Below are 13,131 nucleotides of genomic sequence, written 5' to 3' on the forward strand. Positions count from 1 at the left end.
GTCTGCTTCTCCCTCTGACCCTCCTCCCTCTCATGCTCTCTGTCTCTCATTCTCTCTGTCTCAAATAAATAAATAAAATCTTAAAAAAAAAAAAAAAAAAAAGCCTCCTTCCTAACCCATGATTCTGGATGCCAACAACCTTATTCCTGACAATAAAGTGCCCAGAAAAGAATGGTTTAGATGGCAAGTCATACTTCTTTAATTATTTCTTCTACTTATACACAATTTTCTTTCATTCCGAGAGATACTTTATAAACCAAGGGAAATCCCTAAAAGGGGCCAGATCCCTACTGAAATGATTAAAATAAATTTCATGTGTAGCTTACCAAATACTAACAGCCACCATAAATACTGCTCGGATGTGTTGCGTGCGCACTCTCTGCTGTCACCTGGCAAATCCCTTCACATGTGTTCTACATTCCTTATGACGCTACTTCCAGAGGGGCCGTTTTCAAGAAAGACACCCAGGCCCGGGAATCCCAAAGCCTATCTCTGGCCTTCACACAGTGGTTTCCCATAAACAGGGTAGAGGAAAATGATCTCACCTTTCCATTATTTTTGAAGAAGATTAGAAGGAAAAAGGCTGTATAAATGGTTAAATTTTAAAAAAGGCGGAAAATACAAGTATGTGGCAAGGATATGGAACAAATGGAATTCTCACATAATGCTGGTAGGAGGGTACATGGATACAACCATTTTGGAAAATCGTTTGGCAGTATCTACCAGTGATGAACACATGCATATCCTCTGACCCAGCAATTCCCCTCTTAGCTGTACCCAACAGAGATGCAAACATATGTTCACCAAAAGACACGTACAAGAATGTTCACAATAGCACTATTTATAAAAGCCAAGAACTGGAAACTATCCAAATGTCCATCAACCCAAGAATGGATAAGCTGATTGTAGTTATATTGTTCAGCCATGAGAATGAATGGCCCACAACTACACGCAACGATATACAGAATGTTCAGCAAAAGAAGCCAGAAACAAGAGTACATACTGCATGACTTCATTTACATGAAGTTCAAAAACAGCCAAAATTAATCTATGATGTTAGAAGTCAGGACCATGGTTCCCTTGGTGGTGGTTGAGAGGTAGTGACTGGAAGGGCACACAAGGAGGGTTGTTGGGGTGCTGGTAATAATCTGTTTCTTCATCTAGGTGTCTTCCATTTGTGATAATTCACGGAGCTGCATACTTATAATGTATGCATTTTTCTGTATATATATATATGTTATACTTCAGGAAAAAATTTCAACAAAACAACAGCAACAAACAGAACCGACAAGGTTCCAGAAAATGGCAATTCCCTAGGTGACCTAAAGGGAGAACCATCTGCATCCCTTGCCAGCTTTTACAGCAATGCTATCCATTATGCTAGGTGTCACAATAGAGAATAGCAAAAGTATCGATAACTCTCTTCCCAGGGGACTCGAGGTCAAGGAAGAAAAAGTCTACTAAATAGACTAATCTATTTTTAAGAGAAGAGCAATCAAAAAAGAACATCTCATTAGCAGCTTATAATTACTTCCAAATCCCAATACAGACCACAACCTATTAACACCATTTTAAAAAATGAAGTTTATAAAACCATGAGCTGTTCTACTTATCTGTCCAGACTCACAAGAAATTGAGAAAGAAACATGAGACTGGCTAAGGGTTTTACACATTAGTTCTTCTTTCCCAAAGATCTGATCTTAGTCTTTGAAGTCTTTGAGTCTAAGAAATGTGCCACAGGGTCCTTAATGAGTAGTTTCCTAAGACAAATGTCTTTAGCATTTATTTGGGGGCTAATTTAATAGAAAAAAATGGTTTTTAAATCAGTACGGGATGTATGAAGTTACCCTGTAAGCATGACACTGCCAAACTACCCATGTTTGATCCAGACTTCAACAGAATGATGGTATGGAAGCCAACAGTCCTGGATCGCACCAGTATACTGCGCGTCTCTCTGAGCCTCAGTTGTCCTAGCACTTGTGAGAAAAGAATGCTAGCTAGCCACGAAACAAATTCCAGGATAGATTTACCAGGAAGCATTGGTAATATTACTTGAAATGTCTTACACGATAATTTTTATAACACTGTATAATTTTTAATCTGCACCTCTAAATCATCTGAAACAACTTTTTATAACAATAGTAAGGGATGGCCATTATGGGTCAGGTGTATTATCACTTATCTTCCCAATCATCCCATTTCACCAGTAAAGACACTGAAAGTCTGCAGGGTTAAGTCCCTCGAACAAGGTCTCAGAACTAGTAAGTGGTGAAGCGAGGATTTGACCCCCAGATCTGTTCGCTCCTCAACAGCAGAGTGGTAACTGTGTGGCAAGTCATAGCTCCACATAGCATAAAGGCAGACATGACTGATCAAGCAAGATGCTCTTTCCTGCCACTCCCAAGATGAAGCCTCAAAGTCCCTCTCAGGAAAGATCTCCAGGATACATGAAGTGAAAAAAGCAAGATAGAGAACAGAGCACAGAGAAAGCTAACTTTCGTATAAGAAGGAGGGAGGAAGGTAAGAATGTATAATCTCATATACCTGTGTTCATATAAAGAAACAATGGAAATATACACAAGAAAATAGTAATAGTGATTACATCTGGGGGAGGCAAAGCGGGGAGGGAAGGAGCTTTTGAGGGACAGGGTACTTTAATTCTTGAATCATATAAATACATTGCCTTTTTAAAAATCAGATTTTAGAGGGGAGAAAACCCTCAACTTAGCACTACCACCAATCAATAAACACTGGCAATTAAAACAAACCCTATTTAACATTCTCACTCTAAAATCAGTTTCAACGTATCTCTAATACTTCAGCTACCACAAAGTTAGCCAGAGCCCAATGATTTGTTCAGCAAATATTGCTCGAGCATCTGTTCTAGGCACTCATCTAGGCACTGCAGGTATGAGTAAAATCAAGACAAATTCCTTACCTTCACAGAGCTTACCTTCTACTGTGAGAAACAGGCACTAAGCAGTATAAAGACATGAAACATACACAATGGTACGTGGAAGGAAATGCTGAAAAGAAAAATACAGCAAGAAAAGGGGATATAGGAAGTGTTGAATGGGGAGAGGCTATGTTAGATTTCAGATATCAAGGCCTTGGAAGGCCTCACTGAGATGGGACTGGGTAAATATTTGAAGGAAGTGAGGGAGATGGCCACACAGCTACTTGGGGGAAGAACATTCTCGACAGAATGCAATAGGAAGCACAGAGGACCTGAGGCAGGAGCAAGCCTGCCGGCTTTGTTCAAGGAATCTGTTAAGAAGTTTGCATGGCTGCAGCAGAAAGAGCAATGGGAAGAGTAGTATGAGGTGAGCTCGGAGAGGCAATACCACTAGGTGAGGTGAGGACAGAGAGGTCATGGTGAAGACTGGTTTTCACTCCAAGTGAGGTAGGTGTCACTGGAGGATCCTAAGCAGAGTGACATGATCTAACCTGTGTTTTAACAGGGTCATTCTGGCTGCTGTCTTGAGAAGATATTGTACAAGGCAAAAGCAGGGAGACTAGTGTGGTCGAGCACCTGTAAGATGGCTCCCCCCGCCCCAATCCCCACCTCCTAGAATTCAAGCTCCTGTATGATCTTTTCCTCATGAGTATAGGCTGGATTTAGTGACTTACTTTGAACAGAGGGAGTTTACTTTCATGATTAAGTCACAGAAACTCTGGTTTTTATCTAGGGAGCACTTTAGCTCTCCCTCAGATCCCCCACTCTTGCTCCAGGGGAAGCAAGTTATTGTGTTGTGAGCAGCACAACAGAGAGACCCACATGACAAGAACCTGATATTCCCAGCCAAGGGCCAGAGAAAACCTGAGGCTTGCCAAGAGCCACATTGAGTGAGCTTAGGAGTGGATCCTCCCTGAGTTGAATCTTGAAATGATAGCTTCAGCTAACACTTTTCAGGAAACCCTGAGCCAGAAATACCCAGCTAAGCTAAATGCTTGTTTGCTGCCACTACAGTTCGGATAATTTGTTAGACAGCCATATTAAGTAAAACCAGCAGTGAGGAGGCCAGTTCAATAATCTGAGAGAGAGATGATGGTGGTTTGGACCAGAGTGCTAACGCTGGAATAGTAAGAAGTGGTTGGAGTCTGGTATTTTGAGAGTAAGGTTAACTGGACCTGCCAACATGAGAGAGAGACTAGGTGGGAGAAGGAGAGGACAAAAATGAATCTGAGGTTTTTGATCTGAGTAAGTGAAAAATTGGACTGCCGTTTATAAAGATGATAAACTCTGTGAAAAGAAGGCTGGCAAGCTGGCATGGGAAGGGGGATGGCAGGCAGTTCCTATCATGACCCAACTATGGACATGGAGAGCTTGAGATGGCTACGAGACACCCAAGGAGAGCCAAGAAGGCCACTAGATAAATGAGCCTGGGGTGTAGGGCTGCAAGGTAAATCTGAATCGTCAGCATAGAAATGGTATTTAAAGCTACAAGCCCAGATGAGATCAACAGGGCAGTGATTGAGGGAGAAAGCACAGGTCAACGACTGAGCCCCAGGACACTCAAACATCTAGAGGTCAAGGAGCCTGAGGACAACTCAGCAAAGGAAGCTGAGCAGAAACAGCCAGACATGCTGGAGGAAATCCCAGCAAATGTGGGCATCCTGGAGGCCAGGGGAAGAAAGTGTCTCCAGGGAGATGGTGATTATCTGCTCCAAGAGTGCCAGTAGTCGAGCAGATAAGCATTTCTTGACCTCACATTTTTATTAGTAGAGGCCTATCTTTTAGACTCAACCTACCTCACTTTCTTGAGTAAAGTCCAGGGTATCTTCTCCTGATGCCAGCAGTGTGTGGAGAATTCGCTGTTTCACTTGCTCCCACTCAACCAGCATGGACTCTCGATGGTACTCCTCAGCCATGCCAAAGGTCTGTCGGAGAGGAAAAGAGGGGAGATGATCCAAACGGGAAAACAACATGGTTTCCTTCAAAGTTCAACGGAGACTCAAAGCCCCTCCGATGATCCATCTTTCTGTAAGCAGAGCAACAGCGACCTACTTTAAAAATTATCCTTAGAGTCTAATGCATTAAAAAAAAAAATTTAATAGTGCTAAAATACTTGTAAAATTTACTTAACCACTTTTCAGTGTACAGTTCAGTGATGTTAGTACATTCAGACTGTCGTGCAGCCATCCACAGCTTTTTTCATCTTGTAAAACTGAAATCCTGTCCCTGTTTAACACTGACTCTCCACCCTCTCCTTCCCCCAGTCCCCAGGAACCACCACTCTACTTTCTGTCTCTATGTTTTCGACTACTTCCAGGTACCTCATATAAGTGCAATCATACAGTGTTTGTCTTTTTGTGATTGGCTTATTCCATTTGTATAATGTCTTCAAGATTCATCCGTGTTGTAGCATATGCAGCATTTCCTTCCTTTTTAAGGCTGAATAATATTCCACTGTGTGTGTCTATCACATTTTGTTGATCCACCCATCTATCCATGGACACCTGAGTTACTTCCACCGTTTGGTTATTCTGAGTAATGTTGCTATAAACATGGATGTACAAATATCTCTTCAAGCTCCTGCTTTCAATTCTTTGGGGTATATACCCAGAAGTGGAACTGCTGGATCACATGGTAATGCTGTGTTTAATTTTTTGATGGATTGAACAGTGTTTCCATAGAGGATGTGCCATTTTACATTCCCACCAACAATGCACAAAGGTTCCAGCTTCTCTACACCCTTGCCAGTACTTAACTATTTTCTGGGTAGTTGGGTTTTTTTTTTGGGGGGGGGGGAGATAGTAGCCATCCTAATAGGTGTGAGTTGATTTCTCATGGTTTTGATTTATTTACATTCCCCTAATGATAATAATGTTGAACATCTTTTCATGTGCTCATTAAGATAAATACCTTTTTAAACCTCTGAAATTAGGCTACATATTACAAGTGATAGCATGTCACAGTTTAAAGTGAAGTACTTTTCTTGGATTATAAAAATCAATGGTTTTTAGTAAACATCTAGGAAAAGACAAAAACAAGAGAGTCTCTCAATGTCTTTATTTTTTAAGAGACAATAATACTTTCATAGGAGGAAGCAAACCAGTAAAAGAAAAGTGGCACTTCCGATGATTGGGTCTCCCACCACTCTACCCAAAGTGATCAAGAAAATGTCTGGCAAACCTCACGCCTGTCTAGTGGTAATATTGCAGGTTGTTGCCAAAACAAAGGTGCTCAGAAAGAAAAGGAAGAAGAGAAAGAAAGGAAAGAAGGGAGGAAGGGAGGGAGGGAGAAGACAAAACAAAACAAAACGTTCTTGAAGAAATGAAAGCAACTTATAAATACACTGAATCATGACCGTTCTTAGCCTATTATTCTTTAACTGGCAGACTGGGTTTCCCAACAGCTTCAGCCCACTTTTCAAAAAGCCATTTCATTTACAATCAGATTGGCATCTAATCAGGCAGCACCAAGGGAATGAGTATTAGTAATGCCTACTTTATTTCTGGCAACACAGATAATTTATACTGATAATATCCATATACATGAGCCCTGGGAAACTGTCAGAAAAATCATATACACTCTTCCTACAAATGGGATGTTTTGAGTATGGACCAATATTTATTAAAACGTGAAAAAGACAAATAGCAGACATACACAAAAATGATTAGGAAGAAGGCTGGCATATCCTGCAAGTCTGATTTTGGTCCATCTATCAGTGAATCCCTTCTCTAATATGTATTCTGAAGACACAAGGAGAAATGACAATCATGAACTTTAAAAACAGTCTTCCACCTCGTTTGCTTCTCACTGGAGTCAGGCAGAATGGACTATTCCAGGCAGTTAGACTGGGGTGAAAAAATACCCAAGGCAAAAATCATTTTCTCTTGTTACGTTAGTGAACTTGAATATGAGAGCTATGCATTCTGAATAGAAAGAAGTACACTAGAACAGAAAGGCGGTGTGAGGCGTAGGAGAAGGGGTGGTTTCCCTAGAAGATATCGAGAAATGGTGCACAAGTGAACCACAATTTCTTCTCAACTCTTCCTATTTAGCGGTCAAACCAACAACCTCCTCAGCCTTGAGCCTCTCCCAGCAAAGGAAAATGAAGGGCAATGTGGCACGGGGACCAGGGCGGGCAGAAACAGGGAGGTGGGGGAAGGCTGGCATACCACACAGCTTTCTGAGCCTGCAACAGGAGGTGAGGCACTGCCTAAGCTGTGGTATTGACCCACGACACCGGAGTGTCACAAGAGTTTTTCTTAAGGATACGTCCTCTGGCTGGTAAAGAATGGCAGAAGAGTGAAAGCCAACTGAAGAAAACAGACAGTATACTACCCAGAGAATGCTGTTGATGAGGACAATGGGCACAGACTTCCAGCATCATATAAGGGTTAGAGTGACAAGAATGGGAATTAACCAACACCTGGTTCATCAGGCTGCCCACCTATGTGCCAAGAACTCCTGTTTCAAGAACACAGGAAGTACTCTGAAAACTGGCAGCTTTCTGGGCTCAAATCCTCAGATATATCTGAGGAGACTGCCAGGCTACTCATTTACAAACAGCCCCGCAACCTGAATGAACAGCACTGTGGTTCCATTCATCATTAGTGTGATAAGGAGCTTCAAATAAAAATAAATGGCCCAATATTAAAATTCTCTTCCTTTGACCATGCAACCCCTAGCTTATCTTAATTACATTCGACCTAATGAACATCTAATTTGTGGGCTAATCAGAGATGATCAGCCACCCATCTGCCCTATTTCAGCCTATTCCCTTTAGACCCACAACTGAACCACTGGATTAGGTGCAAAGAACAATATCAACCAGGAGAGCTAATGAATGAGATTCAACAGAGCTACTAACTGACAACTAAGAGGAGTGAAGGTCTGAGGCAAGGTGAAAGGTAGGGAATAGTAGGGACAAGAAGCAGAGGAATCCAAGGGAAGAGAAAAGGGACAACCTGGAAGGGTGCATGGATAGGTACAAATTAAAAGGAAGGAAAGACAAACCACAGAAAATGACAAAGCAGTGGAGAAATTATAAATTACACTGGACTCTTTCAAGTTATGTGTGGACATCTCTCTCTCTGCATACAGTTAAGAAAGGAAGACAGGAAGAGAATGGGCAACTGAATTAAAAACAGGTGGGGAGCACTTGAACCCCACTTTCATAAAGGGAATAGGGAAATATGCTTTGACTTCACACCCGCTTATTATTGAGCTGTTTCTGGCTTTTGGAAACTCTACATATGTTCTGATAATGTTGTTCTGTTTTTGCTGGGATGCACCAAATGGAATAACATAGGACACATTTGTGGTTTTGTAGCTTGTTTTCTTGGCATTTCAGCAGGACATTGGCAAGTTACTCAAACATGAAATTACCACCAAAATGCCAGGAAGCCGCTCACCTTTTGTTTGAAAATAATTCTTGCTCAGTGGTAGTCTGCTGGTGTCCAGACAGGTGAAAGGTCTCCCCCCAGGCCGGCTCCCAACACCGGAACATCTCCCTCACAAACACATATGCACACATTCTGCACTGTGGTATGTCACTTAGATGTTTTGGCTGGCTGCACATTTAGTCTCAGTACGGCACAGAGACTGCCAATTCCAGAAACACATTCCGCAGGGTAAATGGATTAATAAGGCTCAGTGGCATTCGACAATCCTAATTTAATTTCACTGGTCCTTTACAGCAGGAGAATTGATGTTGGTGAGTAATTCACTCAAAGTGTGAACCAAGAAGCCTTTATAAAAAAAAAAAAATTTTTTTTTTTTTTTTTTCAAATCTCAATCTATTTCTAGGAATAAGTACTACTGCCAAAAATGTACTTAATAAAATTTTGGGGATTTTGTTTTTACTCTGATAGTTAAACGTACCAATCATTTAAATAAATGCTTTGGAACACCTTCTTACAAATTAAGAGCTGGCAAGCCCCCTGTGGCCCTCTCTTTCTCTCTCATATCAGCCTTCCTGAGATAGTCCCACCTGCACAGAACATTTTAATAAAGCACACTGACAAACAGTTTTTTATTTTATTTTACACTACATAAGTAATTTTAAACTACGTAAATAATACATATATTTCACTTAAGAGTTATAAAGTAAACAACAGAGCAGAGGTTTCCCCTTCAACCCTATGCACTTCTGCAGAGACATGCACTGCTGGCAGACTAGAGTGAATCCTCCCCCCAGCCTCCTTCCTGGGGACTGCTAACCTTCCTCTTCCCACCCCCCAAAGGACTCCAGTGGCCTAAAAATAAAATCTCTTACTCTGTAATGGGATCTTCTGGAAAGGTTTTGATCTTCCAATTCTTGTCAGAAACAAATGGAGATAACACATGTTAGTAAACAATCCTTGAGTATCTTGAGGGAATGCCTGATGCAAAATATTGCTGCCCATATAATGGCTGCTCTGGCTGACTTCTTTTTCATCCTGTGGACAGCTAAGCTGGTTTCCTTTCTTTTTTTTTTTTTTTAAGAGCTTGGAAAAATTGTTAATGTAAAAGGTAACACAGAAAGTCAAATTGTATGATAAAAGGTAAGATTAAGGAAAATTACCCTTGATCATAACTGTTGTTCTGAAATGCTGGTTCAGTCAGTTGAAATCAAAATACCATTTTATATGCAATAACAATGAAACCAAAGAATTGTCTGTCCTTCCACTTTAAGATTAATTTAATAATTAATTGACCATTCTGTTTCAGATGCATTTCAGTCACTAAATACAAGCAGAGTTACAAGCATGATTATCTTCCTCAAAAACGGTTCCTGTAGAACTCCCTCTGGTGAACTAACTAAGTAGGAGAGCTGGGCCTGGACACAGGCTCCAGCTTCTAGAACACTGCTGCCCTCACAATGGTGTCCATCCTCATCTGGGTTCCTTTCTTACCCTCTTCCGGGACTCCTCAATGGCAGACAGCAGGGCATTGTCCTTCTCATTCTTCAGGAAGCCCTAGGAAAGGGGGAGAAATGACACAACTTAGGTTAAAATCAACCTTCAAATAATCAAAAGTACACTGTAGGGGAAAAAATCGCCATCAGGGTATCTGCTATCCTGCCCACCTTCACCCTGACAGAAATTTCTTAACTCAGAAACATCAAAATAGACGGTTTTTCCAGGTGTTTCCTAGTTTTTTTCATTTTGAGAGCACAGGATGATTGTTAGAAGCTGAAGTCCCATGAAGCAGCAGCTCGAGTTTCACGTCCTATAAACATGTAAAATGTAATGGTCAAGACTGCCCTTCAGTATTTCTGAATGGCCTGGATTATAGACACAGCTTTGACTACACAACAGTCACAGTGCTTCTAACTATCTTTAGTCTATATTTCTCTGCTTTTTCAATTCATTCTTCAATTTCTTCCTAACATCGCAGAAGCAGCACCATCCACTTGTCTGGGTGTTTTCCACTTATTGGTCAATGGCTGGGATACTCCCCCAAACAAACAAACAAACAAAAAACCCACACATTTCTTTTGAGGTTTTGCCATGTGCACTCCCTATTTCAGGCCTGATGACACTCGCTTCTTGTTTAATATATCTTGTAGTAATATAGATGGGATGAACAGAAGACCAAGATTGATTTAATATGCACAGGGCTAAATGCCTACAACATGCAACTACACAGTAACACGATGACAGACTTAGTTTCAAATCAAGGTGCCTCCATTTACTGATAGCATGAATTTAGCCAAGTCACTCAAACTCTCTCAACTTTAGTTTACCTGTATGTAAAATGAATTTTAAATGAGATATGTGATCAAGCGCTTGACTCAAGGTTCAATACACTTATTAGAATCAATGAGATTTAGGGGCGCCTGGATGGTTCAGTCGGTTAAGCATTCGACTCTTGATCTCAGCTCAGGTCTCGATCTCAGGATCATGAGTTCAAGCCCCATGCCCAGCATGGAGCCTATTTAAAAAAAAAAAAAAAAAAGAATCAATTAGATTTAGATCTGTTGGTGACATCAAAGAGATTTGGAAATGCCCAAGAATATGCACTCTCTGGGGGAATATAATACAAAGCGGAATGAAGCTAAAGTTTTGAAGACATGCTAAATTTTAAAACATTATTTGACAGTACTGAAAACTGTCATGGTTAGTTAATTTTTGACCACCTATTATATATATATATATATATTTTAAAGATTTTATTTATTCATAAGAGACAGACAGAGAGAGGCAGAGGGAGAAGCAGGCTCCCCGCCGAGCAGGGAGCCCGATGCGGGACTCGATCCCAGGACCCTGGGATCATGACCTGAGCTGAAGGCAGACGCTTAACCATCTGAGCCACCCAGGCGCCCCAACCACCTATTATATTTTTAACAAGTATAACAGTTTAATATATGTTGTTCAAGCAGTCCCAGATACTAAGTTGCTGATTCTCTAAAACAAAACAAAACAAACAAGGGGAAAGGGCACTAAAATTGGGAATATAAATTTAAATAAAATATTAATCTTCATAGATTCCCCTGATTTCTTATGTACTGGCCCATGATTCTCCCACACCTGCTGTCCCACCCCAACCTGACAGTGCACTGGATTGAACAAGGACAATGGCCACAGCCAAGGAAACAGTTCCCTCATAGGCGTCTCCAAGGCAGTCCCTGAGGCAGCTCTCGGGCAGCTCTGAGGGCACAATATGAAGACTGCTCCAAATACCCACACTGCTATTTGGTGATGGGGTAGGGTGAGGAGAAGCATTAGTTACTTGCCTACTAATGCAATAGCCTCAGTAAACCAGAGCACATAAAGTTAGGACCCCATGTGGTCCACACAGAAGGAGGCAGCTTGGCACCACATCCTTGCTTCTGGCCAGACATGAAATGATGGGGAGGATTTTAACAGACCCTGTTTATACCCTTTCACAGCAAATGAATCAAGTCAACAAACCTTTATTATAATTTCACTTTCACAAGGAGTCTTTAATGGCTAAAGCTAAAGGTTTTAGTATTACAGTTTATAAACAAAGCTATGGAATCATCATTGAATGTTGGTCCCAAACAAATGGCAGGCATAGATTGTGTTTTGTGGCACCTTTTCCTGGCTGCTGCTACGGGAGGTGGATTGTCTACGCAATCCACCTTTGGGGTGAGGGTGGGGGGTGAAAACCACTGCCCGACAAGGCCTGGTCTTATTTTTTTCTCTCTAGTTGGGGTGGGGAGGGGCGCTGTGCCAAGTGCCCCATGCCCTTTCTGGGCTTCCTCTGCTCTTCCCAGTGATCAGCCTGTCCCATTCCTTTAATGTACCCATGTCTACATGTAACCCATGCACACACACACGCGCGCACACACACACACACAACACAAATGCAAAGCAATAATCAGATACATTTGTTTAAAAGCAACATAATATGCTATAAGAAACACAATTCCAAATTTTCTAAGAGGTGTAATGTGAAATAGTGATGAAAGAAAGAGAAAAAGATACTGCTTTAGGGGCAGATGACTCTCTTGTTGAAAATATTCATTATAAACCCACATTTCAAAAGTCTCACCAATAAGTAAATCAAACACTTGTGCATGAGAATCAGATTTTAGACAGCGTCTACCTATGAACAAAGACCATGAGCCATTATGTACCTCAACAATTGGGCTTTCTCGATAGCACAAACTGGGCCCACAAGATACACAGATCTTGGATTTTAATTTTTCATCCTTTATTCCTCTCTAAAACAGGCTACATATCACATTTTATTTTTAAAAACAACACATTAGTGGCCTATCTTTTGAAAAGAATCTTTAACAGAACTATAACGTATACAGTCAGAATAGTTCCGGGGTCTGGGTGCCATCTAGTGGCAGTTACTTTCTTTTAAAGAATACACACCTCAAGGGAAAGTAACAAATTAAAGAACGAAATAGTTAGGCAGAAAAATACCTGCCTGGGCCCAAGTTTCCCATGGATCTCTCCCCCGACTTCCCTTTTCCACATGTGTTTCCTTTCCTTCCCACTGCTTCTGGGAGGTACCTCTCACACCCCACATCCCAGAGATATACTTTTTTTTTTTTATAATGTTTTTTTTTTTTAAAGATTTTATTTATTTATTTGAGACAGAGAGAATGAGATACAGAGAGCATGAGAGGGAGGAGGGTCAGAGGGAGAAGCAGACTCCCTGCCGAGCAGGGAGCCTGATGCGGGACTCGATCCCGGGACTCCAGGATCATGACCTGAGCC

At 41.3% G+C, this 13,131-nt stretch overlaps 1 long non-coding RNA gene across 1 annotated transcript; it reads right to left on the reverse strand.

The window, feature by feature from the left end:
* Window positions 1–95: 95 nt before the first annotated feature.
* Window positions 96–12,951, reverse strand: LOC145719011 (uncharacterized). The gene is made up of 3 exons (XR_014142139.1): window positions 11,266–12,951; window positions 9,847–11,072; window positions 96–4,881 (listed from the first exon to the last, which is right to left on the reverse strand). It is a non-coding gene; the product is annotated as an uncharacterized LOC145719011 (long non-coding RNA).
* Between the last annotated feature and the right edge of the window lie 180 nt (window positions 12,952–13,131).

This window comes from Leptonychotes weddellii, unplaced genomic scaffold (genome assembly GCF_054177405.1).
Source record: "Leptonychotes weddellii isolate Sample4059 unplaced genomic scaffold, ASM5417740v2 HiC_scaffold_2806, whole genome shotgun sequence".
Taxonomy (NCBI): domain Eukaryota; kingdom Metazoa; phylum Chordata; class Mammalia; order Carnivora; family Phocidae; genus Leptonychotes; species Leptonychotes weddellii.